Source organism: Gorilla gorilla, chromosome 5 (genome assembly GCF_029281585.2).
Source record: "Gorilla gorilla gorilla isolate KB3781 chromosome 5, NHGRI_mGorGor1-v2.1_pri, whole genome shotgun sequence".
Taxonomy (NCBI): Eukaryota; Metazoa; Chordata; class Mammalia; order Primates; family Hominidae; genus Gorilla; species Gorilla gorilla.
This window is the reverse complement of record NC_073229.2, coordinates 165,963,615-165,990,196: the sequence shown is the minus strand read 5'-3', so window position 1 is coordinate 165,990,196 and position 26,582 is coordinate 165,963,615. Positions and strand designations below refer to the sequence as shown.

Sequence of the window (26,582 nt, the reverse complement as noted above, 5' to 3'; positions counted from 1 at the left end):
ACATTTCCTCTTCCAAATGAAAAGTAACTTTTCTAGTTTGAGAAATTTACCTCAAATGGCATTTTCGAAATATTCTATTTTTTTTTTTTGAGACAGAGTCTCACTCTGTCACCTAGGCTAGAGTGCAGTGGCACGATCTCTGCTCACTGCAAGCTCCGCGTCCCAGGTTCACGCCATTCTCCGGCCTCAGCCTCCTGAGTGGCTGGGACTACAGGTGCGAGCCACCACGCCTGGCTATTTTTTGTAGTTTTAGTAGAGATGGGGTTTCACCCTGTTAGCCAGGATGGTCTCGATCTTCTGACCTTGTGATCTGCCCACCTCGGCCTCCCAAAGTACTGGGATTACTGGAGTGAGCCACTGCACCTGGCAGAAATATTTTATTTTTTAAAAAAAGTGAGAAAGAAATATTTCTTACATTGACTATTTTAATATATTAATCTCACGTTTTCCAGTTATTCAGCTTTCTTATATGTTCCTCACTACAAATTATTCTTTACCTTAGGCTTGGGCATTTCAAATAAGGGTTATTACTAGATGATCTACAGACTTTTATTGCATTTGTAAACCTTCTTGTTCTTTTTTATTTACATTATTCTATTAATATAGATGAATAAGAAAACTTGAGTTTATATGTTGAAATGTCATTTAAGAGATAATGATTTTTCAACTAATGTCTTGTTTCTTTGTAGATTGTTGTATAAGCACAAATTACAATGATTCCTTTCTTCGTTTCCAATATTTAAAAGTCCTATTATTTATTCTGTTTTATTCCATTGGAAAGTACTTACAAAACAACCTAGATATTGAATGGTTCTTGCAAACATAGAGACTTTCACAAATTGGGAGAATTTGCAAAAGGCATATCTGATAAAATACTTTGCTATCCAAAATATAAAGATAACTCTTAAAAATCAACACTAAGAAAATGAACAACCTGATTAAAAAATGAGGAAACGACCTGACAGACACCTCACCAAAGTAGATACATAGGTGGTAATGTTGGAGGACTTTCTCCTCAGTTCAGCTAAAAACTGGGATCTTGTCACACAACCAGGAAAGATTAGGTTCGTAGACACACAGATGGCTGAGAAAAATGGAATTCATTGGGTGAAAAGGAAAAAGACTCCCAGCAAAGTGAGGGAGTTCCTGTTAACAGACCCCCATCTCACAGACTGAATCCTGGGTCACCACTCAGGAACCGGAAAGACCAGGCTCCTCCCGCCTGCAAAGAGCATGAACTTCCTGAAGCTCCACCCTCTCCTTTCAGTGTGCAGGCTGGTTGGAAATTCTACAGAGAACCCTTTTTACTTGGCTGTCTCATTCCTCTCTCTAAAGAACTACATCTAATTGCTGTTAGAATAAGTATAAGGATAAGGATGAAGACCAATTTAACTGCCTCCTGCTGACAGGCACGCTGTTTTGAAAAAAGAGCAGTCAGAGTTCCCTCAGAGGCCTATGTAAGGGACCCCAGCAAAAGGGCCCATTGTCCGAAGCTCCAGTTGCATGACCATTTGGAGTTTCATGTCCTGAAGGCAAGAAGAGACCAACCGGTTTATTAGAAAACATGTATCACAATTAAACAAGGGGTGGGCAAGGACAGCTCAGAAATCCCAAGGCCTTTTACCAGTTTGCACAGGGAGAGACAGGCCAAAAGCCCAACTGGTAAAAAAAAAAGTTTGCCATTTTGCTAGCATGTCAGGCTTCTGGGTTCCCTTCCCCTGAGCCCAATCCTATGCCAACCAGTTTAAGGTTTGGGAAACTAACTCTTCCCAGTTTGGAGGATGCATCTGAGGGGAGTGTCACACACTCCCCTATGGAGACACAATTACCTATTTGTGAAGAGAGGACAGAGGAGGAAAAAGAAAAGGCATTTTTTCAAAGGAGTCCCAGGGGTTCAGGATGCTTTCAAAAGGAGTACAGATAGAAGATAAATGACTACTTATCTAGAAAGAGGGAAGCAGGGGTCCCTGTTTCCTTTCTCTTCCTAGCAAATACCTGAGGTACATGAGGGAGGGAATGTAAGGCATTCCTCTTTCTCTCCTCCGTCCTTGTATTCCTGAGTCCCAGTGAACACGGCAGGGTACCACCCATGAGTGTTAAAGTGGCTTTCACCTGTGTTAACAGGGGAGCCTGGGGGGTGGGAGTACCCATTCTTATCTACATATGCCCTATCTCCCCTGAGATATGGTCAGTATCCTTGAATTCCCTAGACCTCATTTATGCCATGAATATTAGCATGACCTTTATCCATGGAATGAGAAGCTTGGCTTAATGGGCAGGAATCAGCCATGCTCACCCGCACTGTGTTTCTTAACTTCTGTTATTGTCTGCCTTTGGATACCTCAGATCCAGTTTTCTTTCCTAGGGCTTTGACCCAAAGCTTGGAATTCAGTTTGGGACAAAAATGTGTCGGGTTGCGGGAGGCATTGCACGGGCTCCTTATCATAATCCTAATGCTAAGGTGAAACTGTGGAATTGACTTCCTCCAACAAGGGAGAGGAAAGGATGTCTTGTGACATATGCCCCCAAAACATGTGGCTGTACTTAAACGCTTGTTAAGATTGTGGTGCATGGTGCTTGGCTTTTGTTAGCTCTCTTGGTCTTACTTTCCCCAAAGGAAACCCCTGGGTGATAGGCACCCTATTTATTCCCCTTACCTGGCAGGATTTTCAGGATAATTGCTCAGAACTAGAATACTGATCCAGATTTCTACACTACCCATCCTTTTTGTTTTTTCTGAGCCACATCGAGATTGCTGGTTGGTTCACAGGAACAAAAAGGGTTACTCTAAAAATGTAGGCAAAAACTTAAAACAACTAACGAGCTTAGAATTTAATGACAAAGGTATGATAAGTTTTGAAACATAACATCTCTCTCTCCAGTCCTTATTTTTGTTAAAAAAAAATCATGGTAGGACTGAGTTGTTTTGAGTTGTTTGCAAAATAGATTTTAGACATATACTTGGCCTTATTTTTGCATAAATTGCAGAAAGAATAACTATTTCTTCTTTCTGTATGACTAGGAGGGTCAATTTCTACATTTATCCAAAAAATGGTAAACATCAGTTCTATGGGACAGTTAAGCTGGTTTCATATTCACCTATGAAGACCGTCTTGGTTGCTTCCAAGTCTTGGCAATAATGAATAAAGCTCATATAAACATCCATGGGTAAGTTTTAATGTAGACAAGTTTTTAACTTCTTTGGGTAAATAACAAGGAGTGTGATTGCTGGAAGGTATTGTAAGAATCTGGTTACTTTGGTAAAAAATGTCAAAACTGTCTTCCAAAGTGGCTACACCATTTTGTATTTAGACCAGTAATAAATGGGAGTTCTTGTTAGCCCACATTCTCATCGACATTTGGTGTGGCTGGCATTTTGCATTTTGGCAATTGTAATGGATGTGTAGTGGTATCTTTTTGTTGTTTTAATTAGCATATTCCTAATGATATATGATGTGGAGAATCTTTTAATAGCCTTCTTTACTGAGACTGTCAAGTATAAAGGGCTCCCCGGAGAATGTCCAACTGGCCTGTGCACTGGGAGGATGGGAGGGTGCCTTGGGAAGTTCATGCTATTTGCAAGAGGGAGGAGCCTGGCCTCTCCATGTCCTGTATGATAATCTGGGATTCAATCTGTGAGAAGGGGACCTGTTAACAGGAACCCCTCTCACTTTGCTGAGAGTATTTTTCCTTTTCACTCAATAAATTCAATTGTCCTTATCCTTCTATGTGTCTATAAGCCTAATCTTTCCTGGTCATGTGACAAGAACCCAGGTTTTTACTGAACTGAAGAGAAAGTCCAACATTTTGAGGCCCAATGTGGGGCTTGAGAAGGATAAGTGAGATGCAAATCAAAAAATATTTTTCTCTTTTGCTTCTAAACTTGAAACATTCATTTGTCTTATCTGAGTTCCATCCCCTGAAAGCTGACCTCAGGCCATGCAGATAGTATCAAGAAATGAAAACTCACGAGTTACCACATCCAAACAATGAGATGCCAGAGCCCTCATACATCATAATTTGTTTACCAACTCCTGTTCCTTACCTTGTTCTAATTTCTGTTTTCCCACCTGCAGTTATATTGCTTCCCTGCTATGTAAATTCATAATTGTATTCAGTTGGGGAGACAGATTTGAGACTGATCTCCTGTTTTCCTTGGCTGCAGCACCCAAATAAAGCCTTCTTTGGCAATACTTGTTACCGAAGTGACTGGCTTTCTGTGAGAGCAAGCAGCAGGACCTAGTCCAAACCCCTGGCATTTTTGTAACTGTTACGTGCGTCCGTTTGAAGAGACCGCCAAACAGGCTTTGTGTGAGCAATAAAGCTTTTAATTACCTGGGTGCAAGTGGGCTGAGTCCGAAAAAGGAGTCAGCAAAGGGAGATAGGGGTGGTGCAGTGTTATAGGATTTGGGTAGGTAGTGGAAAATTACAGTTAAAGGTGGTTTTTCTCTTGCAAGCAGGGGTGGGGGTCACAAGGTGCTCTGTGGGGAGCTCTGAGATTCATTGTCCAGGAGAAGGAATGTCACAAGGTCAATTGATCAGTTTGGGTGGGGCAGGAACAAATCACAATGGTGGAATGTCATCAGTTAAGGCAGGAATTGGCTATTGTCACTGCTTTTGTGGTTCTTCAGTTACTTCAGGCCATCTGGATGTATACATGTAGGTCACAGGGGATATGATGGCTTAACTTGGGCTCAGAGGCCTGACAGTAACAAATTTTGATTCCCTGATTAGGATTGTATTACTCATAGCTCAGCTGCCAAGGGCCAGGAGTTTCAGAAGCCCTCCTAAGCAGCTGCCTGACTTTTTTTTTTATTTGGTCAGAGGTGGGCTTTGATCTCTCTCTCTGTGGTCCACTGCCTCTGGCCTCAGCCGCATTCCTGATTGCCTAGGAAGAACAACCTTTGACATTTGACATCTGCATCTGAATGGGTGAGTGTCTTTTGTGGGTACCAGACAACAAAGTCTATTCCTCTTGATTTGAGGAATTTTAAAGGAATTTCCATCTGCAATTTGAAGAAGCCCGACTGAATGAAAGAGGAAAGCACTTTGTTTCAGTTTGGACACTCTTGGGCTTATTGGCTGCAGCAGTTGGATTATGTTTGGTGGTGGTTTTTGTATGTGTCCTGTTGATTGGCAAAGTGGGATGGAGTTTCTGCATTCAGGCTTTTATGCCACTGTTCTAAGCACTGTCCTGCCTGGTCAGTATGTGATGTTCTTTTGTGGTGTTTGGCCCTAGTGTTCTTTTGAGTGTGAAGAGATTTGGTCTTAAAAACTCAAACTGCCATGGAAACTGCTTTACCCAAAATTTTGGTTCACAGCTTTATTTGAATTACCTATTGGGGCAAACAAAGTTTATCCAGGTGAACATATTTGTAAACCAGTGAGTTTGTATTGCTATCTCATGGCTAGAGATCTGAGATAAAAGCTATTGGATCTTTGTGTATACATGTTTAGATGTGTTTATGTGTATGGACATGAATAATGTTGTGTCTACCAAATTGGTTTATAAATAAAATAATGCTCATAAATTAAGTAAATATGTTGAAGTGCTTTTCAAGGGCATGTGACTTGAGTAAATCTTTAATAAACAAGCAGTCTTTAAAATTAATGGTAAGATTAAAATAGAATTGTCTTTGGAATGGTCAGCATACATTTTTATCTAGGTTTTATATTTGTCTCTGCTAGATATTTTAAGGTGTCAGGGTTTGACACAGAAGGTTATAAAACTACAAACCTAGCCAAATCCAAAGTGATCTTTGTGTGGTCTTTTTGATAAACAAAACTAACTTAATGTTGTTAGTTTAATGAAAACAATTGAATCTTCTGAGTGACTGGTGAAAATACCAATGTACTTAAGTTTCTGACATAGGTGAATACCTAATATGCACAGGGTATAAAAATGGTTAGCAAGGAGATAATGACTAGCTTTGTCTAGTATCTGAGTTCTCATAAGTAATCTAGATAAACGGTTAAAAATGAATGAAATGTAGATGGGGTAAATGCTGTTGGTAAACTTTTTGTGTAATTTAAAATCTTAAAATCATTTTGGATAGTCACTAGATATCTAGGTCACTTCCAATTAAGAAAGGGTTATGACATGGGGAAGTATTTTTAAAAATAGTGGAATGGTCTTCATCTATAAAATACTAATATCTGATAAGCAGCTCAGGATTTCTTGCTTCCTAGATTTTCACTAAAATTTAAGGTTTCTAAGAATAAGAATTATAGTTAACATATAATTCTGTATATAAAATGTGCCAAAGAAGATGTGTTCTTATTGAGAAAAATAATAGTTTTGTCTAATTCAGAAGTTATGTAAAGATTGATTCAAATTATGGACTTGAAAAGGTTGTTTATGGAACAAGGTAGAAAGGAACCAGTAAATAGGAGAGAGACATGTGAAGAAAGTTATGGATATAAAGATGTATTTTTGGTAAGGAAGGTTATAAAGAAAGAGAATAATTTTGTGTGAGAAAATAAGTCCTGTATGGTAAACAGGCCAGAGTGTGGCCTGTTAAATGGCAAAGGAAATTCCTTTGAGTCACAGGCAATTCTGTAACCTCACTTTTGGCTTTAAGTTTTTGGCTCTTTTGTGGCTTAAATGATTCTAAGTGTTAAAAAGTGTCTGCCCACCTCCATTCTTATCTGGTCTAAAACATAATTAGTTATAAATCTTTTGAGTATTTTGGTGATTAGGTTCCCATGGAGGGACAGGATGGATCTGGGGCAGGTAGCCACACCACTCCAGCAACAGTATGGGACAAAATAAAATCCTAAGCCCCGCACAGACTGAATGGACCCACTTGTGGTCAAGGGGGCCCCAGTTGCCAAGAGACAAATCTTACCTGGGAAAACAGCTTGTCCCTTGCCTTGCTGACAATATACGCAGCCCCAAGAAGTTGGTTAGCTCTTAGCCTTTTTGAAATGCGTGGAAGACTATTTTCTCCAACACCCTGACCCCCTGACACTTGAGGATATTTTCTTCCCCCAAATAGAACCTAGATCACATGTAAAACAATTAGGAAAATATTATTAATAGCTGATCTCTCTGAGTTTGTTTCCAACAGGCTCTAGTTTACTAAAGTTGTGCTTCTCAACTCTTTGAAACTAGAGGACCATGTCCTGCTGAAAACCTCAAAATCCCACCAGACTGAAGACCAAAGGCAACCACAAGGGTTGGTTTTTTTGAGGTGTTGCTGACCACTCACTCATCTATCAGGTTAGCCCGTGCTAAGCTGTGGATTCACCATATTTGGGTAAAATCAGTGCCTCTGGGATCCCTTCAGAGGAAACAGTTATAATCTGTGAACTCTAGTATGGCCTTAACTTAAAACTCAAGACCCAGCGAAAGACCGTAGATAAGAAATCGTAAGCGGAACATGCAGTTCTCTTGGATTCCTCAAAGGATCCACTCTATATTCTTTTGGCATTTTAAAATTTGGGTTATTTATGTTATTAATCATCCTAGTCAATGTGGCTTAAAATATTCTAAAACCATTAATAAAAGTACCCAAGTCATGGTGCTCCAACAAGCCAGATGCCAACCAGGTATCCATAAGTACTTCCAACTACAGGGATAACGTTTTCATTCCTCATCCCATGATGCCACTCCTGACCATGAAGTAGTCAGAAGTATCCACAACCAGATTCCCTGTGGTTGAGGAATTAATAAATGGAAAGTTAGGTGGGTGGGTGGGTGCTGCAACTGGTCAAACTGTCCCATAGAAATGGTGTTTACTGTTTGTTGGAAAATCATAGAAATCGACCCTCCTGGTCTTAAAGCTTGAAACTTAAGTCTTATCTGAGTTATTTCCTCAGGAAAAAACCCTCCATCTGAATAATTGTAACTCACCAGATCACTGCATCCAGCCAATGAGACACCAGACTTCTCATTCATCATAATTCCTTACCTCTCCTTGGCTTTCTCTGTGGCAAACAACAGGACCCAGACCAAACTCAGTAACAAATGGACAAATAAACTGTAGTGCATCCAGATAATGAAATGTCAAGCCATGAAAAGCTATCAGGACATGGAAGCTGTCCTGATATGGACATGGGGGAAACGTAAATATATATTAGTAAGTGACATAAACCAATATGAAAAAGTTATATACTGTATGATTCCATCTATATTACATTCTGGAAAAGGCAAAACTGTGGAGACAATGAAAAGATCATTGGTTGCTAGGGGTTGTGGGGGGAGGGAGGGATGAAAAGGCAGAATAGAGAGGATTTTTAGGGCAGTGAAGCTATTCTGTATGATACTATAATGATTGATAATATAGTAAACATTTGTCTAAACCCGTAGAATGCATAAACCAAGAAAGAGCCTTGGTGTAAGCTGTGGACTTTGGGTGACAATGATGTGTTAGTGCAAGTTCATCAGCTGTAGTAAATATAACCCTCTGGCGGGGGATGTTGTAGTGGAGAAGGCTTTGCATATATGAGGAAGGGGCATATACAGAACCTCTCTATATTTTCTAATTAAATTTTCTGTGAGCCTTAAAAATACTCTAATAATTAAAGTGTGTAAAAAAGACAGAATTTCAGTAGTGATGGCAAACAGAGACTTCTCTTTTTTTCTAGACTGTATTTAGAATATTTCTGTATAAGAATAACGTTTATGATGCTTGCTTTTTAGGTTCTGGTAGGTAGTTAAGTATGTTCTCTTAGCTTCTGTCATTATTTTTATTGTTTTTTAAAGGTTATTAAATTTTGAAGAAGCTCGGAATAAAAGGAGGGCTTTTTTTTCATGATTTGGCATTTTTAGAGCATTTGAGCTCATTAGAATCTCTATCAAAAATAACATGCACTTAGATTTGTTCATTTTTATTTTTTAAGGCTGGATAATATTCTTTTGTTTATATCTGCCACATTTTGTTTTTATCTATACATTCATTTATAGGCACTTCAATTTTTCTTGGCTATTGTAAATAATGCTGCAATAAACATGACAATGCACATAACTCTTTGATATACTTATTTCAATTACTATATATATATATATATATCTCCAGTAGTGGGATTACTGGTAGTTATACTGTTAGTATATGGTATATGTATATGATAGTTATATACATATATGTTACTATATGGTAGTTAGTATGTGGTACAGTATATGGTAGTTATACTATTAGTTTTTTGAGGAAACTCCATACTGTTTTCCATAATGGCTGTACTAACTTATATTCCAACCAATGATATATAAGGGTTCCCCTTTTTCTATATCCTCATTAGCACTTGTTGTCTTTCATCTTTTTGATAATAGCCATTCTAACAACTATGAAGTGTTTTTTTGTGGTTTTAGTTTCCATTTCCATGTGATTAATGATGTTGAGAATTACACTAAGTGACATAAACCAGACATGGAAGGAAAAATACTAGATAATCTCACTTGTATGTGGAATCTAAAAAGCCTAACTCTCAGAAGTAGAGAATAAAATGATGTTTGCCAGAGGGTAGAGGGGAGTTGTGGACTGGAAAAGGAGAGATATTGGTTAAAAGGTACAAAGCTTTAGTTAGGAGGAATAACTTCTGATGATGTATTGTACAGCATGGTGACTATAGTAATAATAATGTATTGCATATTTAAAAATTGCTAAAAGAGAGCATTTTAAATGTTTTCACCACAAACAAATTATAGCTATGTGAAGTGCTAGATATGTTATCAGTCTGATTTGATCATTTCACAAGGTACATATGTATCACATTATACATTCTACCCAATGAATATATACAGTGATTATTTGTAATTTAAAAATATACAAAATGGCACACAGTGTTGAATATTGCCAAAATCTTTTTGATTTAATATTTACTAAGCAACATGTAATATACAAGAATAGATTATACAAAATTTGGTGATTCTAATGAAAACTGGGAAATTCAAAGGGAAGGATTGCAATCCATTGTGTTGCAACATTAAAATTAATGATATTTTGTATTGATGAAACCAAACATGTATGTAGTTTATTGGACAGGAATGGGTTAACTCAGCAGGCTTGGTTGGCTCACATCCTGCACATTCTAAAGAAAGATCTATCTTCAGGACTGGCCCTTAGCCAACTACTGGAGATAACCTTCAACCCCTTACAATATTCTGCCTGATAACAGTGTTTTTGTATCCTTGAGGCCTTAGGCGATGTTGTACCAATTTGACCAGATGTGTTTATCCTAGCTGTGTGATATGTGTTGAATGTCTGTTTTTCCTTTAGGGTGAGAGGCCTGGAGTCTGAGAAGCTGAGGTCTGTGATGTGGGCACTGCACATCCACATAACTGACTACCAATAAAAACTCTGAACATCAAAGTTCAGATGAGCTTCCTGGTGGCAAGACTCTACATGTGTTTTCACACAGTGTTGCTGGGAGAGTTGTGTCCCTGTGTGACTCCATTGGGAGGTGACATCTAAAATCTTATACCCAGCTTCTGGACTTCACCCCATTCATCTTTGTTTGCTGATTTAAATCTGTGTCCTTTCATGGTAACTAACCATAACCATGCATCTAACCGTTTTTTATTGAGTGTCTTGCGAACCCTTCTAGTGAGTCTTTGAGTCTGAGGGCATTCTTGTGGACTCCTTACACATTTATGTATGAATATTCCCAAGGTTTGTCAAAATGTCAATTATAGTGTATTCCTATATATGTTTCAAAATGTGGTTGTGAAAAATATTGTCATGGGAAAGCTGTGCTTCAAGTTATTGCATATAGTCTAATAACTTTGGTTTCCCAAACCATAGCTGTATAAAATTTGCCAGATATGGATACAACCAAAATTGACTAATTTTTGAATAGGAAGTTTACTTTCACTTTGCAGGGTAGGTTTATCAGAGTTAGAATGAAAGAGTTTGAGGGAAGGGTGGAGATTTATTTAGGATTAGAGAGCAACAGATCACTGTCATTACTTTTATTTTGGAAAATACTGTATCTCATTTTTTGACACTTTACATAAAAATATAACAATTTTTATGTTAAAAATAAAGTTTCATCTAGTTTGTCATAAATTTTTAATCAAGATGATATTGGACACTTTACAATGCTATTGATATGTTACACAGAGTAGCTAAAGAACATTTTAAAATGTTGGATCACCCTTCAATTAGTGGTATAATCATACTTGATTATAATGTTATGCTTTTTACGTCTGATTATTTGCTCACAATATATTTGAGATTTTTACAAGTAGAGTCAAAATAAAAGTAATCTTTCTTATAAATTTTTCCTGGAAAAATTTACCTAATGGAATTTACTCATACATATATATTTATGTATTTAGTATTCATTAATTTCCAACTATATACTATTAGAGTGGCTACAATTGAGAAGATGGACAATAACAACATTTGACAGGAATATGAAAAAATTGAAATTTTCATGCATTTCTGGTATGAATGTAAAATGGTACAGGCATTTTGGAAAACAGTTTGGTTGTCCCTTAAAAAGTTAAACATGGGCTGGCATGGTGACATATGTCTGCAGTCCTAGCTACTTGGGAGGCTGAGGCAGGAGGTTTATTTGAGCACAGGAGTTTGAGGCTTCAGTGAGCTGTGATCATACCACTGTACTCCAGTTTGGGCAACAGAGAAAGACCCAGTCTCAAAAAGAAAAAAAGGTAAACATGAATTTACCATAAACCCCAGAAATTCCAATCCTAGGTATCAGCCTAGAAAAATAAAAACAACAACAAAAAAACTTCCACACAAAGACATGATGTGAATGTTCATAGCAGCAACTTTCATAATGCCCAAAAAGTGGAAACAATTCAAATGTCCATTTAGCTGGTAAATGAATCTATGAACTGTTTTATATCAACACAATAAATACTATTCAGCAATAAAAAGGGGAAAAAACATGATTACATAGTACAACATTGATAAACCTCAAAAACATTACGAAAGTGAAAGAAGCCAATCACAAAAGACCATGTATCATATGATTTACATTTATTTGAAATGACCAGAAAAGGCAAATGTACAGATAAAGAAACCAGATTAGTTGTTGCTATATCTGGGAAAGGCATAGCTTAAGTGTAAAAAGGTATAAAGAAATATTTTGGAGTGATGCAAATGTTCTAGAGATGGATTGTTATGATTGTACAATTCTATAAATGTATTACCTATTATTCAATTGATTTATTTTTATGTAAATAAGACATTAATAAATCTGTTTTAAAAATTAGATCAGATTCAGCAGAAGTGGGGGATAGTAAACTAAAGATAGGATAGTTAAAATATTTAAACTGAGGTTTATGGGGGTATGAACCATACAAACTTGGGTAGACAATGTAATATAGCCAGTGTAATATATATACATATGTGTATATATTATGGAGCAGAGGATAACATAACATGTATTATTGAATAGAGAAAGAGAAAGGAACAGATGAGACACAGTGAAAGTTTCTACTATGCATGTATATGAAGTACAAGAGAGGAAAAATAATGAAACAATATTTAAAGAACTATTTCCTTGGAAGGAAACGGCATAGGTAGAGATAAATAATGTTATTAAAAAAAATTAACAAATTCAATAGCAGAGGCAGAAAATAGATTAATTTAAATGGAACAACAATATGAATAACTATTGATCTTTCAGTGTAAATTATGAAAACAGATGACATTTAATGGCATTTGTGATATGCCAAGAGAAAATGTATCCATCTGGAATATTATAACCAGCTGAAATATCCTAGAAAATGAAGGTGGCCATTATGAATACTGGGCTATAAACATATTTCTTTATGTCTTGTTGAACTTTTTTGGAAAATTTACATCAGAAAGAAACATTTGTTTAGCTTTTCTAGACACTGTTAAACAATAGAAGTTAGCTGTTATATCGGTTTACAGAATCAGCAGCAATGTGTGAAAATTCTTGTTTTTTAATATCCTTACCAATATTTGGCATTACTTTCTATTTTCTGCCATTCTGTATAGTGTGTTTTGGTATCTCATTGGGTTTTAATTTACATTTTATTAATGACTAATTATTTTGAAGACTTTTTTACGTGTCTACTGACCATATGGAAATCTTATTTTGTAAATACTCAATATTTTTTTTCACATTTTGAAATTGACTTAGCTCATTTTTTTTCTGATTTCCATGAGCTTATTTGCAGCAAATGCCATTAATAATAATGTTACTGACACCATTATTTGAGTTCCAAATTAGAAACAACCCAAATGTCCATCAACAGTATAATAAATAAATAAAATAGAATATCTTATACATGGAATACTACATGAACATGAAAACGAACTACCAGAACATACAACAACATGAATGAATTTCACAAACATATTTTAAAGTACAAAAAATCAATCACAATGGAGTATACAGCTTTCTGCAGTAGGCAAAAAAAAAAAATCTATCATGAAGGCTTAGAAAACTGTTTACCTTTATCAAGGAACATTAATAAATGAATGTAGAAATGAGGGAGATTTTGTTTCTGGAAGTATTCTACTTGATCTGGCTGATTATTACATGGCTATGTTTATCTTATACACATTCATCAAAGAAGTACATTTATGGTTTTGTCTTTTTTGTATTTTTTAAGAGTTTACCCTAACAAAACAGAGAATGACAAAACATATGGGGCTATTTTAATGCCTCAGCTTAACTTTCTGACTAATAATACAATCCAAATTTGACAAGGCAAATAATAGAGGACTATTCAATTTATTCAGTCAATAACAGATTTATTTTATAAATGGTTTACTGATTACTCATTAAAGTTTTCCACAACCCATTCAAGTTATTTTTAATTAATAAGAAAGTGAGGTTTTTTTTTTTTATTATACTTTAAGTTCTAGGGTACATGTGCACATTGTGCAGGTTAGTTACATATGTATACGTGTGCTATGCTGGTGCGCTGCACCCACTAACTCGTCATCTAGCATTAGGTATATCTCCCAATGCTATCCCTCCCCCCTCCCCCAACCCACAACAGTCCCCAGAGTGTGATATTCCCCTTCCTGTGTCCATGTGATCTCATTGTTCAATTCCCACCTATGAGTGAGAATATGCGGTGTTTGGTTTTTTGTTCTTGCGATAGTTTACTAAGAATGATGATTTCCAATTTCATCCATGTCCCTACAAAGGACATGAACTCATCATTTTTTACGGCTGCATAGTATTCCATGGTGTATATGTGCCACATTTTCTTAATCCAGTCTATCATTGTTGGACATTTGGGTTGGTTCCAAGTCTTTGCTATTGTGAATAGTGCCGCAATAAACATACGTGTGCATGTGTCTTTATAGCAGCATGATTTATAGTCGTTTGGGTATATACCCAGTAATGGGATGGCTGGGTCAAATGGTATTTCTAGTTCTAGATCCCTGAGGAATCGCCACACTGACTTCCACAATGGTTGAACTAGTTTACAGTCCCACCAACAGTGTAAAAGTGTTCCTATTTCTCCACATCCTCTCCAGCACTTGTTGTTTTCTGACTTTTTAATGATCGCCATTCTAACTTGTGTGAGATGGTATCTCACTGTGGTTTTGATTTGCATTTCTCTGATGGCCAGTGATGATGAGCATTTTTTCATATGTTTTTTGGCTGCATAAATGTCTTCTTTTGAGAAGTGTATGTTCATGTCCTTCACCCACTTTTTGATGGGGTTGTTTGTTTTTTTCTTGTAAATTTGTTTGAGTTCATTGTAGATTCTGGATATTAGCCCTTTGTCAGATGAGTAGGTTGCGAAAATTTTCTCCCATTCTGTAGGTTGCCTATTCACTCTGATGGTAGTTTCCTTTGCTGTGCAGAAGCTCTTTAGTTTAATTAGATGCCATTTGTCCATTTTAGCTTATGTTGCCATTGCTTTTGGTGTTTTAGACATGAAGTCCTTGCCCATGCCTATGTCCTGAATGGTAATGCCTAGGTTTTCTTCTAGGGTTTTTATGGTTTTAGGTCTAACGTTTAAGTCTTTCATCCATCTTGAATTGATTTTTGTATAAGGTGTAAGGAAGGGATCCAGTTTCAGCTTTCTACATATGGCTAGCCAGTTTTCCCAGCACCATTTATTAAATAGGGAATCCTTTGCCCATTTCTTGTTTTTTTCAGGTTTGTCAAAGATCAGATAGTTGTAGATATGTGGCATTATTTCTGAGGGCTCTGTTCTGTTCTATTGATCTATATCTCTGTTTTGGTACCAGTACCATGCTGTTTTGGTTACTGTAGCCTTGTAGTATAGTTTGAAGTCAGGTAGCGTGATGCCTCCAGCTTTGTTCTTTTGGCTTAGGATTGACTTGGCGATGTGGGCTCTTTTTTGGTTCCATATGAACTTTAAAGTAGTTTTTTCCAATTCTGTGAAGAAAGTCATTGGTAGCTTGATGGGGATGGCATTGAATCTGTAAATTACCTTGGGCAGTATGGCCATTTTCACGATATTGATTCTTCCTACCCATGAGCATGGAATGTTCTTCCATTTGTTTGTATACTCTTTTATTTCCTTGAGCAGTGGTTTGTAGTTCTCCTTGAAGAGGTCCTTCACATCCCTTGTAAGTTGGATTTCTAGGTATTTTATTCTCTTTGAAGCAATTGTGAATGGGAGTTCACTGATGATTTGGTTCTCTGTTTGTCTGTTGTTGGTGTATAAGAATACTTGTGAATTTTGCACATTGATTTTGTATCCTGAGACTTTACTGAAGTTGCTTATCAGCTTAAGGAGATTTTGGGCTGAGACAATGGGGTTTTCTAGATATACAATCATGTCATCTGCAAACAGGGACAATTTGACTTCGTCTTTTCCTAATTGAATACCCTTTATTTCCTTCTCCTGCCTAATTGCCCTGGCCAGAACTTCCAACACTATGTTGAATAGGAGTGGTGAGAGAGGGCATCCCTGTCTTGTGCCAGTTTTCAAAGGGAATGCTTCCAGTTTTTGCCCATTCAGTATGATATTGGCTGTGGGTTTGTCATAGATAGGTCTTATTATTTTGAAATACGTCCCATCAATACCTAATTTATTGAGAGTTTTTAGCATGAAGGGTTGTTGAATTTTGTCAAAGGCTTTTTCTGCATCTATTGAGATAATCATGTGGTTTTTGTCTTTGGCTCTGTTTATATGCTGGATTACATTTATTGATTTGCGTATATTGAACCAGCCTTGCATCCCAGGGATGAAGCCCACTTGATCATGGTGAATAAGCTTTTTTGATAAGCTGCTGGATTCGTTTTCCCAGTATTTTATTGAGGATTTTTGCATCAATGTTCATCAAGGATATTGGTCTAAAATTCTCTTTTTTTGTTGTGTCTCTGCCAGGCTTTGGTATCAGAATGATGCTGGCCTCATAAAAAGAGTTAGGGAGGATTCCCTCTTTTTCTATTGATTGGAATAATTTCAGAAGGAATGGTACCAGTTCCTCCTTGTACCTCTGGTAGAATTCGGCTGTGAATCCATCTGGTCCTGGACTCTTTTTGGTTGGTAAGCTATTGATTATTGCCACAATTTCAGATCCTGTTATTGGTCTATTCAGAGATTCAACTTCTTCCTGGTTTAGTCTTGGGAGAGTGTATGTGTCCAGGAATTTATCCATTTCTTCTAGATTTTCTAGTTTATTTGCGTAGAGGTGTTTGTAGTATTCTCTGATGGTAGTTTGTATTTCTGTGGGATCAGTGGTGATATCCCCTTTATCATTTTTTATTGCATCTATTTGATTCTTCTCTCTTTTCTTCTTTATTAGTCTTGCTAGCAGTCTATCAATTTTGTTGATCCTTTCAAAAAACCAGCTCCTGGATTCATTAATTTTTTGAAGGGTTTTTTGTGTCTCTATTTCCTTCAGTTCTGCTCTGATTTTAGTTATTTCTTGCCTTCTGCTAGCTTTTGAATGTGTTTGCTCTTGCTTTTCTAGTTCTTTTAATTGTGATGTTAGGGTGTCAATTTTGGATCTTTCCTGCTTTCTCTCATGGGCATTTAGTGCTATAAATTTCCCTCTACACACTGCTTTGAATGCGTCCCAGAGATTCTGGTATGTTGTGTCTTTGTTCTCGTTGGTTTCAAAGAATATCTTTATTTCTGCCTTCATTTCGTTATGTACCCAGTAGTCATTCAGGAGCAGGTTGTTCAGTTTCCATGTAGTTGAGTGGTTTTGAGTGAGATTCTTAATCCTGAGTTCTAGTTTGATTGCACTGTGGTCTGAGAGATAGTTTGTTATAATTTCTTTTCTTTTACATTTGCTGAGGAGAGCTTTACTTCCAAGTATGTGGTCAATTTTGGAATAGGTGTGGTGTGGTGCTGAAAAAAATGTATATTCTGTTGATTTGGGGTGGAGAGTTCTGTAGATGTCTATTAGGTCTGCTTGGTGCAGAGCTGAGTTCAATTCCTGGGTATCCTTGTTGACTTTCTGTCTCGTTGATCTGTCTAATGTTGACAGTGGGGTGTTAAAGTCTCCCATTATTAATGTGTGGGAGTCTAAGTCTCTTTGTAGGTCACTCAGGACTTGCTTTATGAATCTGGGTGCTCCTGTATTGGGTGCATATATATTTAGGATAGTTAGCTCTTCTTGTTGAATTGATCCCTTTACCATTATGTAATGGCCTTCTTTGTCTCTTTTGATCTTTGTTGGTTTAAAGTCTGTTTCATCAGAGACTAGGATTGCAACCCCTGCCTTTTTTTGTTTTCCATTTGCTTGGTAGATCTTCCTCCATCCTTTTATTTTGAGCCTATGTGTGTCTCTGCACGTGAGATGGGTTTCCTGAATACAGCACACTGATGGGTCTTGACTCTTTATCCAATTTGCCAGTCTGTGTCTTTTAATTAGAGCATTTAGCCCATTTACATTTAAGGTTAATATTGTTATGTGTGAATTTGATCCTGTCATTATGATGTTAGCTGGTTATTTTGCTCATTAGTTGATGCAGTTTCTTCCTAGTCTTGATGGTCTTTACATTTTGGCATGATTTTGCAGCGGCTGGTACTGGTTGTTCCTTTCCATGTTTAGTGCTTCCTTCAGGAGCTCTTTTAGGGCAGGCCTGGTGGTGACAAAATCTCTCAGCAGTTGCTTGTCTGTAAAGTATTTTATTTCTCCTTTACTTATGAAGCTTAGTTTGGCTGGATATGAAGTTCTGGGTTGAAAATTCTTTGTTTAAGAATGTTGAATATTGGCCCCCATTCTCTTCTGGCTTGTAGGGTTTCTGCTGAGAGATCTGCTGTTAGTCTGATGGGCTTCCCTTTGTGGGTAACCCGACCTTTCTCTCTGGCTGCCCTTAACATTTTTTCCTTCATTTCAACTTTGGTGAATCTGACAATTATGTGTCTTGGAGTTGCTCTTCTTGAGGAGTATCTTTGTGGCGTTCTCTGTATTTCCTGAATCTGAACGTTGGCCTGCCTTGCTAGATTGTGGAAGTTCTCCTGGATAATATCCTGCAGAGTGTTTTCCAACTTGGTTCCATTCTCCCCATCACTTTCAGGTACACCAATCAGACGTAGCTTTGGTCTTTTCACATAGTCCCATATTTCTTAGAGGCTTTGCTCATTTCTTTTTATCCTTTTTTCTCTAAACTTCCCTTCTCACTTCACTTCATTCATTTCATCTTCCATTGCTGATACCCTTTCTTCCAGTTGATCGCATCGGCTCCTGAGGCTTCTGCATTCTTCACGTAGTTCTCGAGCCTTGGTTTTCAGCTCCATCAGCTCCTTTAAGCACTTCTCTGTATTGGTTATTCTAGTTATACATTCTTCTAAATTTTTTTCAAAGTTTTCAACTTCTTTGCCTTTGGTTTGAATGTCCTCCCGTAGCTCAGAGTAATTTGATCGTCTGAAGCCTTCTTCTCTCAGCTCGTCAGTCATTCTCCATCCAGCTTTGTTCCGTTGCTGGTGAGGAACTGCGTTCCTTTGGAGGAGGAGAGGTGCTCTGGTTTTTAGAGTTTCCAGTTTTTCTGTTCTGTTTTTTCCCCATCTTTGTGGTTTTATCTACTTTTGGTCTTTGATGATGGTGATGTACAGATGGGTTTTTGGTGTGGATGTCCTTTCTGTTTGTTAGTTTTCCTTCTAACAGACAGGACCCTCAGCTGCAGGTCTGTTGGAATACCCTGCCGTGTGAGGTGTCAGTGTGCCCCTGCTGGGGGGTGCCTCCCAGTTAGGCTGCTCGGGGGTCAGGGGTCAGGGACCCACCTGAGGAGGCAGTCTGCCCGTTCTCAGATCTCCAGCTGCCTGCTGGGAGAACCACTGCTCTCTTCAAACCTGTCAGACGGACATTTAAGTCTGCAAAGGTTACTGCTGTCTTTTTGTTTGTCTGTGCCCTGCCCCCAGAGGTGGAGCCTACAGAGGCAGGCAGGCCTCCTGGAGCTGTGGTGGGCTCCACCCAGTTGGAGCTTCCTGGCTGCTTTGTTTACCTAAGCAAGCCTGGGCAATGGCGGGCCCCCCTCCCCCAGCCTCACTGCCGCCTTACAGTTTGATCTCAGACTGCTGTGCTCGCAATCAGCGAGACTCTGTGGGTGTAGGACCCTCCGAGTCAGGAGCCGGATATAATCTCGTGGTGCGCCGTTTTTTAAGCCCGTCGGAAAAGCGCAGTATTCGGGTGGGAGTGACCCGATTTTCCAGGTGCCGTCCATCACCCCTTTCTTTGACTCGGAAAGGGAACTCCCTGACCCCTTGCGCTTCCCAAGTGAGGCAATGCCTCGCCTTGCTTCGGCTCGCGCACGGTGCACGCACCCACTGGCCTGCGCCCACTGTCTGGCACTCCCTAGTGAGATGAACCCGGTACCTCAGATGGAAACGCAGAAATCAACCCTCTTCTGCGTCGCTCACGCTGGGAGCTGTAGACCGGAGCTGTTCCTATTCGGCCATCTTGGCTCCTTCCCCCAGAAAGTGAGTTTTTCATCATTTAAAACTTTGATTTTTAAACATAGGCTTACAGGAAGAAAATAATTTGTTTGAAACAAAAGATAGATTTCTGTTTTCTGGCATAAAACTTTTGCAATTATGACAAAGAAGGTAGGTCACATCTTAAAAACTTTTGAAACTATTTTACTCCGTTAACTTACATAGGAATTTTTCTTTTCATCAATGTGCTATAGAAGTGTTATTTGATTCAAATATGAAATTGCATTGCTTCTTAGCACCGCTATCATGCGTCACTTAAAATGTGTCTCAAACTTGTAATATCTTTTTAAAATTTTTATCTTGCAGGTAGCTGTGGCATTAATTTAAAATGATGTGCTATTTGTGCACAGCAGTTTTGATACTCAGATAATTTCTCTACCTAAAGGAGCTTCTAAGTTGTTGGCATAAAATTGTGTGTGTTTCAGTGGCATGGGAGGTTTTATTTTATGAAGGTTCACAAGAAATTCAAACCCAGTAAGTTGTACTACAAGCATATGGAAAATTAAGATAGAAACATATTTATTATATTTTCTTTGGGAGGAAACAGGTAGACACAGTTATACTTTTCCATTTTTCAACATACATTAGGTTGCTGCATCATTATTATTTATAATATGAAAATTGTTTGCCACATATTTAAAATTTACATTATCTAAAATAAGAAAACATTATACTAAACCTTACATTAAAAATGTAGAGGGGATAAAGATTTAAATGTATGGAGATGGCTACACCCAGATAAAGAATAATGACAAACAACTGAAATATGGGATTTCATCTTGAATGAATGTTTTGCTTAAATATTGAAAAGATTAATTTCTACCGTTCATTAGTTTTATTGACGATTTCATGTCAGTGTAAAGATCTTCCAAGAACTTCAGATGTTGTTTTCTTTTTAAAGCGCCTGAACTAGACTCTTTTTGGAGACCATGCCTGTTGGTGTTCACGACTTTGCATAGTCCCCTTCCACATTGATTCTGGACTTGCCATGAGATATAAGTATGATCCAAACACACCGGATAAAAACACACATATTGGGACATGCTGTGTTCTTTTAAAATTCTCATACTTAATATCCAGACAGTATATAAAGTAACACAAGATAGATACATGAAGATGCTTCATGGAGAGAGAGAGAGAGAGAGAATGACAGAGACAGAGAGAATGACAGAGAGAGAGATTATGAGGGAGAGATAAATTCTAGACTTCCAGCTCAAAGGGCCTATTTTAAAAAGAAGGAACCATTTCCATTTTGTTCATTCTTTGTCACAATTATATGGTGTAGTCTCTGTAAGAAAGAATGCATGCATTATTAAAACAATGGACACATTCAAAGCAGAAAAATAGACTATAACTGGATTTTTGCTTTATATTCATAAGGAAATAAAGAATAAAGGATAATTGTCTTATAACCTATTTTTTGAAACAAAGAAATAAAAATTAACCAAAGACTTGACTTTATACTCTGAAGCTTGTGCAGACTCCAGAAGTTCTATTATAGTTACCCTTAACAATTAGACTCCAAAGATGAGTTGGTGTATACTTGGTGGTCCCTGGAAAAATCATTCCTACAACCCTCAGGATGTGTGTCTCAGGAAATGAGGAAGATAGTTAATTCAAAATATGAATATGGTTCAGAAAGGGTACTTGAGACTTTATAAATAAACTTATTCCCACATGGAGCTGATTTCAAATTACAGGTTGAGTCATAAAACATTTTGTTTCTTTGACTATAAAAAATTGTTAAACTGCCTTTGAAAGTTGCTGTACCATTTTGTATTTCCACCAGCAATGAATGAGAGCGCCTGTTGCTTCACATCTTTGCCAGCATTTGGTAGTGTCAGTGTTTTGGCCATTCTAATGGGCATGTAGTGGTATCTCATTGTTATTTTAATTTTCAAATTCTTAATAATATATGATGTTAAGCTTCTTTTAATATATTATGTATTTTTTTCAGGAAAATAAAATGAAGTCCTAGTATTTTGGTTAAGTCAATTTATATAACACAAATGCAGGTAAAAAATAGCAGTAGCATAAAAAATAATAAAGTGGTATGCGAAAGGAAAGTGGAATTGGGCCATGACCCCATTTGAAAATGTTCATACTGTTCTCACCACAATCTTTATGGGCCACTTGTAAGTAGGAGGTTAAAATATTGAGTGCCATTTGTTGATATGCAGCAAAAGGTGAGCTGTTTGCAATTGGTGATAACATCTAAAAAGTTTGATATAATCATAATCTAGAATATGATTTATGAAGGTTATTTATGGATGAGTTGTCAAAATAAAAACAACTTGAAAGAAGTAACATATAAGACACGCACACCCCTCTGTCTTTCTATCTCTTAAAGTTAATTTTCCAAGATAACAGAACATTAAAATGCTGCGACCTTTTAACACTTTGTTTTCCTAAATAGTTAAGTATGAGATAAAGCATGGTGACAGTGTCTAACAAATGATTAATTTGTGTCCCACTCCTTCCCTGGAGATGTTAGAAAACATAAAAATAAGTTCTCTCTCCCTCATTCCGTTCAAGCATAAATCTTTTAGTTAATAATTGCAAACTTGGTTTGGGGGTTCATTTTGAGTAAATCTCTCTCACACTAAATTCTCTTATCTGTTTTCCCCCCTTCACTCCTCTTTACCTATTTTATATTTTCTTTCCCAAGAGGAGCATGAAGAATTAACTGAAAAATAGTAGCTTAAAATTCATTTGTAGACCTTCAGTTTAAACAGGATGAAGTATTCACACTTTGATTCATCCCCTCTGCTTCAATCACAGAAGTGAGCTTGCCATGTAGGGAAAGAATGTAAAGTAGTGAGAGAGATGTGTCTTCAGGCTTATGGACTGTTGGGAAGCAGTCAGAAGCAATCTGAGAATTTGTCAAGGGATGAAAATTTGCCCCACAGAAGGTGAAGTACTGGAGCTGATCCCACTGCTACAAATCATGTGTTGGGATAGATCTAAACACTGCCTGAGGATTTGATATCTGTAAAGCTGCGGATCTAAGAAAGGAAGTGTACACAGAATAGTCATCAGAGATGAAATGTTTCCCTCATGTCTCAGATTTGATTTGGCAATTTATTCTTGTTGTTGCTATTGTTATTGTTCCAAAAGCTTGTAAGTACACATATATGTCTTGGATTTGGACTGATGTCCAGTAGTTTGGCAGAAGAAAAGAACAAAATAATTTGCTAGTTGGAGGGTAGAAAGAAAATAGAGATAGAGATGAAAAGAGAGATAGGGAGAGAGAGAATCAAAAGAAATCTACATCTTAAATTTTCAAAATTAGTGATGAATATAAATGCTATGAAGAACTACCCATAAAATCAAGAGTTTTATGATAAACTTTTTCAAGATGAAATTAAAATAATAGAACAGTTTTATAAAGATGACAAAGTAAGTTTATTTAGAAAATTCAAAAAGCTAAAAATATAACATATTGTAAAAAGTGTTTTAGTTTTCTGTGGATGCATATTAAATTGCCATGTTTTAGTGGCTTAAAACACTTGATTATTGTCTCAGATTCTGCAGGACAGAAATTTAGGTATTTTTCAATTGGGTTCTTGATTGTTTCAGATGGCTGCCATCATTATGTTAGATGGGCTGGGCTCTTCTCTAGAGGCTTAATAGGAAAAAAATCTCTTTCCCAGCCCATTTGGTTGATGGCACATTCAGTTTTTTGGTGGCTTTAGGATCATAGTCCCTATTTTCTTGTTCGTTGTCAGCTGAGTACTGCTTTCAGCTTTTAAAAGTCATCCTCAGATCCTTGCAAATTGGCTTCCACTATAAGCAGTTCACAGCATGACTGCTTCTTCAAGGCCAGCAGGAGACTCCAGGTTCAAATCTCAAACTCTAGGGAAGGCCTGGACCCTGTTTTATAGAGCTCACATGATTAGGTCTGACCCATGACAGTCTCTCTTTTGATGAACTTAAATTAACTGATTATGAACTATAATTACATATGCAAAATCTCTTTACATTTGCCATATAATGTAACTTCAGCACAGGAGTGAAATCCCATCATAGTCATGAGTCCTAACAAGAAGAGGGGATTATTCAGGTGTGCATACAGTGTGGTGGAGATTTTAGGAACCGTCTTAGAATTTTACCAACCAATCAGCTTTAACTAAAAGTCCAGCATATACTATTTGGCCTAAAAATCTTTTATGTGTCTTTCAAGTTTGATTTTAAATTAGCACATTTACTAAAAATGAGGGCAGATATAAGAGAATTAGACCTTTCATGCATGATATCTTAACTGAAACTATAATAAGATGTGTAAAATCAAAGACCTGCATAAGGTATAAAATCTATAGCTTCTCCAGTGTAAAATCTAATGTGTCATATTGCCTCAAATGTTTGCAGTATACTAACAAAAACATCAAAGTTATAAGCTGAAACCTCAGGAGAATCAGATAAATCCCTTCCAAGTTATGAGCTGCATTAGGATCCCAAAGCTGCCATAACTAAGTGCCACACACTGGGTAGCTTAGAACAACAGAAATTTATTGTCTCACAGTTCTGGACAACGGAAGTCTAAAATCAATGTGTCTGCAAGACTGTGCTCCCTCTGAAACCTGTAGGATAACACTTTTTCATTGTCCTTTTCTAGGTTCTGGTGGTGGGTTGCCAAATTTTAGCATTCTTTGGCTTGTAAGTGAGTCACTCCAGTCACACAGCTGTCTTCTTCCTGTGTGTCTTTACATCATCGTCCCTATGTGCATGTTTGTCTCTGTGTCCAAATTCCTCCTTTTTATAAGGGCACTAGTCATACTGGATTAGGATCCATTCTAGTGACTTCATTTTAACTTGATAATCTCTGTAAAGACTTTATTTCAAAATGCAGCCAAATTCTGAAGCATTGAGGGCCAGAACATCGATGTATCTTTTTTGGGAGACAAAACTCAACCCATATAATGATCATCTTTAATCTTAGCTATTTAGGTACTGCAAATGTTCACTGAGTTTATATGCTGTGTCCATGTCCCTTCCTCTAGCATGGTGTCCCAGTTCTCAGGTGAAACATAATCTTGTCACATCAACTTTACTCTTAAATATCTCTCAATCCTTAACACTTTTTTCACTCCTACTACTATGTCTACACTAAACTTCTATCATCTCTAACTTACACTATTAAATTGTAACTGGTCTTACATCCACTCTTGCCCTCATACAATCTTTTCTTTTTTCCCCACTGCTATCAGAAGCGTCCTTCAAACAAGTCACATCAACTTACCCACTTGTTCAAAACTCTTCTAAGACTCCCATTGTTCTAAGGCTACAGAACAAAGTCTTATCTTTTCTAGTAAGACAAAGTGAATTGGCTCCTGCCTACCTGCCTCCTCGGTCATATTCTACTGAACATAGTCATATTCTTGCTCTCTCTTCATCAGCTACTGAGGCCTTCTCATAATATGCTGGGTGTACAGTCTACCACAGAGTCATTGTATGTATTGTTTATTTCCCAGGAATGATGTTCTCAACTTCTCCTTCTTCCTTAAATTGGCGAACTTTGATTAATCCTTCCAATCACGTCTCTAACCTCACTTCCTCAGAAAAACTTTCCCTGACCTTCCACAAAAATATCTTCCTTTCCTTCTGAGTTTTTCTTAGTTAGGAAATTATACCTTAATTGATGTGATTATTTGAAACATATTCTTTGTTCCACGAAATTGTGTACTTTATGAGATCAAAGACTGTGCCCTTATTTTCTGCCATAGGCATAGTGTTTATCAATTAGTAAATATACGTATTTGTTGGATGAACAAAGGATTTCACTCCATGACACTATTTGTGATCACAGTGTGGGCCAAGTTTAGGCACACAGCAGCAAGGAAAACAAAGTGCTGACCTGGATCAGTGCTTTCTGTCCTGGGCATTAGAAACCTGTGGTATACTAGAACTCTGGAGCAGTTCGCCTTGAGCTGAACTGATCAAGTCATTCCAGTTACATGCCTGAATGCCTTAGGACTATAGTGTTCAGGCAGAGGAAACTAGTCTGCAGGAGAGAGAAAGAAAGGAAGCAAGAAGGAGAAAAGGAAGGAAGGAATGAGCAATAGGCCTTTCAAAAGAAACAGAGATTCAGATGACATGGTCACCGAGAAGCAAAGAAAAGCTTCGGTTTCTAGTTTTTCTATTCCCAGCTCCCATGCCCTTAAGCTGTGTTTGCTGCATTTATGTTGTGCAAAATTCTCCTACTTGTGCATGCCATGAACTTCCAATTTAGAATAAATCTGTTTGAGTAGTCAAATATGCCTTCACTCCACCAGTTCATATTTTAATTTTAAATAAAAAATGACTGTAAAATAAAGCAAAGGAATAAATATAAGCAAATTATTTCAACTACAATAATATTAAGGACCTGGTGCCATATAGTCTTGTTGAATAAATATGTCTAGGATTATATTTTTATAACAAAGGACAGAGCAGAGCTCATTTAAGCATGATTCACAAAGGATTAGAATTTTTTTAAGGTTTAAGTTTGAATAAAGAAAACTGTATTTTTAATAAGTTCTTCCTCTCAGTATGGTTTAAAACTGCTCTGTAAATTTATTTTGAATGCTCTGAGATGCACATGATAATTCTTTAAAACTTTATATTTTTAGTGAAACATTATTTTGATTTTGGTGTTAATGATACTCAACTGTTTATCTCTCTCCAAATGTACCCAAAGAACCCTTCCATTGGCGTCTCCCACTGAGCACAAAATATGCTAATATAGTCATTAGTGTTTCTAATTTAAATCCATTAA

The 26,582-nt window shown here is 37.2% G+C and overlaps 2 long non-coding RNA genes across 3 annotated transcripts in view; one reads left to right on the top strand and one right to left on the bottom strand.

The window, feature by feature from the left end:
* The window catches only part of LOC109027252 (uncharacterized), a 220,224-nt gene extending 206,885 nt beyond the window's left edge, over positions 1–13,339 (top strand). The window contains exon 5 of one of the 2 annotated variants that reach the window (XR_008680643.2): positions 10,218–13,339. This is a non-coding gene — a long non-coding RNA (uncharacterized lncRNA). The remainder of the gene's footprint in view (positions 1–10,217) is intronic. The other variant, XR_010134377.1, reaches the window with a different exon arrangement.
* The window catches only part of LOC134758775 (uncharacterized), a 117,900-nt gene that overhangs the window by 38,943 nt on the left and 52,375 nt on the right, over positions 1–26,582 (bottom strand). The window lies entirely within an intron of this gene.